Here is a 6,107-nt window from a genome sequence, read left to right as displayed (position 1 = left end):
CTTGAGGTTGTTTTTAAACTTTTCATTATGGAAAATTCCAAACATATGAAAGTATGTGGGGAATAGTATAGTGGACCTTTTCTGTGTCCATCACCCAGCTTCAATTCATGGCAAATCTTACTTCATCTGTATTTCATTTACTCCTTCTTTTTTTTTTTTAAGATTTTATTTATTTATTTGACAGAGATAGAGACAGCCAGCGAGAGAGGGAACACAAGCAGGGGGAGTGGGAGAGGAAGAAGCAGGCTCATAGCGGAGGAGCCTGATGTGGGGCTCGATCCCATAACGCCGGGATCACGCCCTGAGCCGAAGGCAGATGCTTAACCGCTGTGCCACTCAGGCGCCCCTCATTTACTCCTTCTCACCCCACTCCCCAATTATTTTGAAGCAAATCCCAGATATATCATTTTATCCATACTTTAATATGTATCTTTAAAAGATGTGTTTTTTTAAAAAAAAAACTATCACCACACCTAAAATATCATTATCACACCTAAAAAATTTAACTGTTTCTTAATATGATCAAATATCTAGTTCAAATATGTGACAAGTGAACTTGATTGCCTCTTTTTAATTTTTTTTTAAAGATTTTATTTATTTATTTGACAGAGAGAGACAGCCAGTGGGAGGGAACACAAGCAGGGGGAGTGGGAGAGGAAGAAGCAGGCTCCCAGTGGAGGAGCCTGATGCGGGGCTCGATCCCAGAACGCCAGGATCACGCCCTGAGCCGAAGGCAGACGCTTAACGACTGAGCCACCCAGGCACCCCCTCTTTTTAATTTTTTTTAACCATTGGTTTGCTTGAAATTGGTCCCAGACAAGGTCCATATATGGCATTTGGTGGTTATTTGTTTAAGTCTGTTAAGTTAGAAGTTCTCCTTTTGTCTTTTCCCCTTTAAATTAATGATTGAAGAAATCTGGTTGTTTTGTCATACAATTTTTTCCCACATTCTGGATTTTGTCAGTAGTATCACTGTAAAGTAATTTAACTTGTTTTTATGTCCCCTGTGTAACCCATAAACAGACAGGCTTGATGAGATTCAGGTTGAATTTATTAAGTGCCCTGTCCCAAAGCTGGGTAAACTCACAGATGCTCAGAACTTTCAGATTTGGGTCCCCACTATATTCCCCAAAGAATGTGTATCTCCTATCATAAGTGGCACATGAAGGCCATGGACCTATTTCAGTAAGAACAGTAAGCTGTTTTCGGAATTAAACGAGAATTAAACAGGAATTTATATAGTGACAGTGGGTATTTCTTCTTAATAACCTTGCTGTTCTAGTGTCTCAGTCATTTTCATTTGGTTGTTTACAAATATATGACATGTGATTTTATTTTTCAGATGGATACAGACATTTACAAGTTTGTGGTGACCCGTGTTACAGTTAGAAGTTGGTGAGAAAGGTGAGGGTAAAAAGAGATCATTTGGCTGGCTGTTGCAGGTGGGCCCCCAAGATATAACATAGGTGAAGGTTATTGATCTGGGGTCTGACCCTCAGACTGAGGAACTATTTCCCACTAATGAAACTTGTAAGACTTGAGGAGTCCCACATTAGAATGTAAATGTGTTAATTTATAGTGATAAGTCTGCTTAGGGTACACAGTAAACAGGAAGTTTCTTGGTGAACGTGGATAAGAGTAAAGGAAGGTTGAAATTTGGGGGAATATTTCATCTGGGCTGGCATAAGGCTTAGAGAATTTTTCCTACGTCACTGTTAATTAGAATGCTATGTCTGCCACGATCTTTCTTTCCCAGCCTGTAGAGGAACCCTGATATTTTACTTCCTATATCATTTTTAAGTTCTATGTAGCATATTTGCCTTTGTTGTGACAGTCATATCCTATAACTTAGTATATTGTTATATTTGACTATTGATTCCTGATGGATGAAAGTATAAATAGTCTCATCAGTGACCCATTTATAAATCATCTTTCAGGGTAGGTTTCTTCAACAGTCTCATTTAATGCAGACTTACTGGTTTCAAATTCAGATGTCTCTCCATTTGAGGGATGAGGCACCCTATTTGAGGCCTGTAGCACCTTACATTCTTAAAAAGAGAATATCTGAGTCATTGATGTCAAAACCAAACTCTGAACCTCTATTTTTGGTATTAAGTTAATGTTAATTGACCAAGATTGCCTCTGGAGTGTTAGCAATGAAAAACAAAGCACACATATATTAGAGAAGTTAAAATCTTTAATTGCCTGGTTTCTGAAAGAATTTATCCTTATTTCTAACCACTGTTAACAGTGGGTGTAGGGAACACTTTAAAAATATTTAACATCATCATCTGTGCTTGTTTTTCCTACTATGCTGAGGTATAGTGACTCTGTTGCCTTGGTGATGTGAACTAAATATGTATGTTTTCTCCTTCCTCTGGGTCTGAGGCCTCCTTCCCCTCAGGTCATGGTGTTAGTCGGGGGTGTCACTCTACACTGGGAGCCTGGTCAGTTTCTCAACATTAGGTCATGCAGGAAAGCCAATTCAAAGAGGTTAAACTAGCATCTCAGCCTCCTGAGGTCTTATGCTTCAAGGAAACCTAGTCTACCCACATTCCTGAGAGTAGGAACACAGGGAGAGTCTGTTTTCTCTCAGGCAATGTGTTTTCAGTTCATTTTTAGTTTCAAAATTAACTTTGTGTCAAGCCAGCCTACAATCTAGCCATTTCTATGTATCGGACATACTCAGCCAAGGTCAGTTCAGCTCAATGAACATTTATTTTTTTAAAAGATATTATTTATTTGACAGAGAGCACAAGCAGGGGGAGCAGCAGGCAGAGGGAGAGGGAGAAGCAGGGAGGCCGCTGAGCAGCCAATGTGGGGCTCGATCCCAGGACCCCGGGATCACGACCTAAACCAAAGGCAGACGCTTAACTGACTGAGCCACCCAGGCGCCCCTCAGTGAACATTTATTGAATACCTACTAGGTTCTAGGTGATGTGGCACAAAGATGAATAATACACAAGTGGCCCTTGCCCTTAAGGAGCTTCCAGGCTAGTGAGTAAATTTACATTTTTAAAAATGTGGGTAGTGGTGACAGCCCAATACCGAGTTATAAAGCCACTGGGAAGTTACTAATACTTTTCCAATTTTGGTCACCAAAATTTGCAAATTACACATGAGCTAAATATAAAAAAATTCTTTAGATTGTATCCAATGTGAGAAGGTTAAAAACATCCAGATGTCTTGGAGTTGCAATTATTCGGCATTTCAACTCAGATGGTTGTCCCATTGTGCAGTAATAGGAAGGCCTGATCAGTCCTCTTCTAGCAGACTATTACAGTGGTTTGGTGGTGTTCTGTTGGCAGCTGCATTTTTCCTTTTCTTTTTTCTTTTTCTTTTTTTTTAATGTTCTGGACCCAAAACAGACAGCTGGATTTATCCCAGGGGTAGTCATGAACATTTCCAATTCAAGGGATTTGATAGTCCCCAAACAGAAGGTCATATGGCATTTGTCAAATAATGATTATATCCAGCCAAGTTCCTCCTTTGGATACAAATCAGCTACTGAGGATACAGTATTTCTAAGCATAGTACTTAAAAAAATGTAAGAATGGCAAATGACTCAGTTTGCACAGGTATTTCATTACAATAAATATTTTACTTTTTTGTTGTTCATGAGCATACTAATAATGTAGCAGTTATATGTTAATGGGAATATGAAATGAATGTATGCCTAAACAAAATGTGGTAAATATTTTAACTCTGTTCATCTAGGTTCCTTAATTTTGAGAATATCTCTGTCAAGGCTCTTCACGAAACTCAAAATGTTCCAATTTCTAAAGGAGTATCCACTAGAACTGATTTATAATGAAAGGAAAAAAATGAAAATGTATGCATCTTATGTCAATATAACCATCACTTCTGAGGTCTCAAGCAATCAGAAACTTACTCAAGTTATAACCTGTAAGACTTAGGCCATTAAAGTATATTTGGAAAGCCCCTCACAACACTTACATTTAGAATGTTACTAGTTGTATTAAGGGAGTAAAAATTAGATGAAATATAATTGTTCTTAATATCCCAGCCTCTCAGCAATAGTTCCTAAAGAAATCATGCCTGTCAACATGGAGGCTGATGCATGTAAATGTATACTTTGTATTATATGTTTTTATATTTTATATGTATGCTTTATTATACTTTTTATAACAGGTAAAAGAACGACTACATATAATGAACTATAACACTAATTTGTTTAATATTGTATTAAAACTAATTAAGCACTTGTAAAGGACGACAGCTCCATCAGAACAGGAGTGAATGAATGTGATTGAGAACCAGTTTTTAATCTGTGTTGAGACTATTAGGCAGGCAGGTTGGTTGGTTGATTGGTTGGTTTGCTTAAGAGGCTGGCCTCTTGGATAATATAATTTATGTATGGGAAAACATACAGGAGATGATTCACTGGAATTATCCTAGTAATATCCTGTTGATCCAGACTACTTAGTACTATTAATATTTGCATCTTGGAGTGAAAAATGAAAGGACACCAAATTTTATCCTTGAACACTTTGAGAAATAAAAGATCAATTAGTGAAATAATTTCTAATTAAAACCCTAATTGTTACAGAGAATGACATGCTTCACTATTGTTCAGTTCTAATTAAATGGCTTATCTTACACATTTTAAAATCTCATTTTAAAAGTAAAACAGGGGCGCCTGGGTGGCACAGCGGTTAAAGCGTCTGCCTTCGGTTCAGGGCGTGATCCCGGCGTTACGGGATCGAGCCCCACATCAGGCTCCTCTGCTATGAGCCTGCTTCTTCCTCTCCCACTCCCCCTGCTTGTGTTCCCTCTCTCGCTGGCTGTCTCTATCTCTGTCGAATAAATAAAATCTTAAAAAAAAAAAATAAAGTACTTTAATTTCAGCCAATATGTGAATAGAGGGGACTTTTGGGGCATAATCATTCACTCCCTTCAGGTTCATTGTAAATGTTCCCAGAACTCTACAGTAGGGGGAAATAACTCTAAATTTAAAAGATGCCAAGATTAGTTTTCTTTTCTTCTAATTTTAATTTTTTATCACAGGACATGATTGTGAAAGATAACTGTGAACTTTCATTTAATCTTCTGTGGCGAAATAAGTAATTTCTATTGATTTTCACAAGCATGTGAGCAAAAGACTGTTTTAATAAGCAATAAATCATGTAAGCACTTGCTTGGAGGAAGTGCCATTTCTCCAAACACAGGCCTTGAAAACAAATCAAATTCAGTTCCCTTTTTGCCTTGGGGAAAGCCGTATAGGGGACACTTTTGAGGTCGGGCAATCTGTTTTTATTCTTCCCACTTTCTATTCAAAAGGGGACACTCTCTGTCTTTGTCATCATATGCTGGGGTTGTCCTTCTATGCTGATGCATGATGAAACCCTGAGGCTTGGAAACTTGCAAACTAATGAGATGATTTTGTGATGAAACTGCATGTTGGATTGATATTGCCCGTGAATGAGCTTAAATTTGAGACAACTTTTAAAAGGAGCCATGCACTTTCTTCTAGTTTTGCTTCCCTATCAGCAGGGCTTGAAATGTCTGTTTCTGCATACAGATGTCTTAACAATAATTTTTCGTCTCTCATGATCTGAAAGATTTTGTATGCACTTCTTGGTCTGGATTCTGTTTTCATCAGGTCCAGTGCTGGTGAACTCATTTCGTAAAGCCAAAATTCACTGTTCACTTAAACATCTGGACGAGATTGGGCAGGATGAGGAGGATGGGTGGAGAGTCCTTTTCTGCCCTGTAGGCTCTGGAAGGTTTCTTGGAGAGTTGACTTATCCAGGATTAGGAAGAAGTACGCTTTTGCCTGACTAAGGTATTTCTAAAAGTTGCGTGTGTAAGCATTTTAGATTGCACAAAGTTCAACCTGAAGTGTATGTGAATATAGGGTAGAAAGTTTCATTTAGTGGGATAACTGCTATCTCTAGCCCATCAAGTTAATATGTCTCCTAAATGTTTTCAAAAAGTGCAGGACTAGAAAATACTTTTCACTGGCAATGCTTTCTTCTGTTTTAAAAATAGTAGGGGCTAAAGTCTAGTAAAAACTTGGACACATACTATACTTATTTTATATTGTGATTTACAAGGTACAAATTTTATATGTTATAAAATATTTT

Source organism: Ursus americanus, chromosome X (assembly GCF_024610735.1).
Source record: "Ursus americanus isolate L20-20 chromosome X, mUrsAme1.1.p, whole genome shotgun sequence".
Lineage (NCBI taxonomy): Eukaryota > Metazoa > Chordata > Mammalia > Carnivora > Ursidae > Ursus > Ursus americanus.
Note: the sequence above shows the minus strand (reverse complement) of the source record.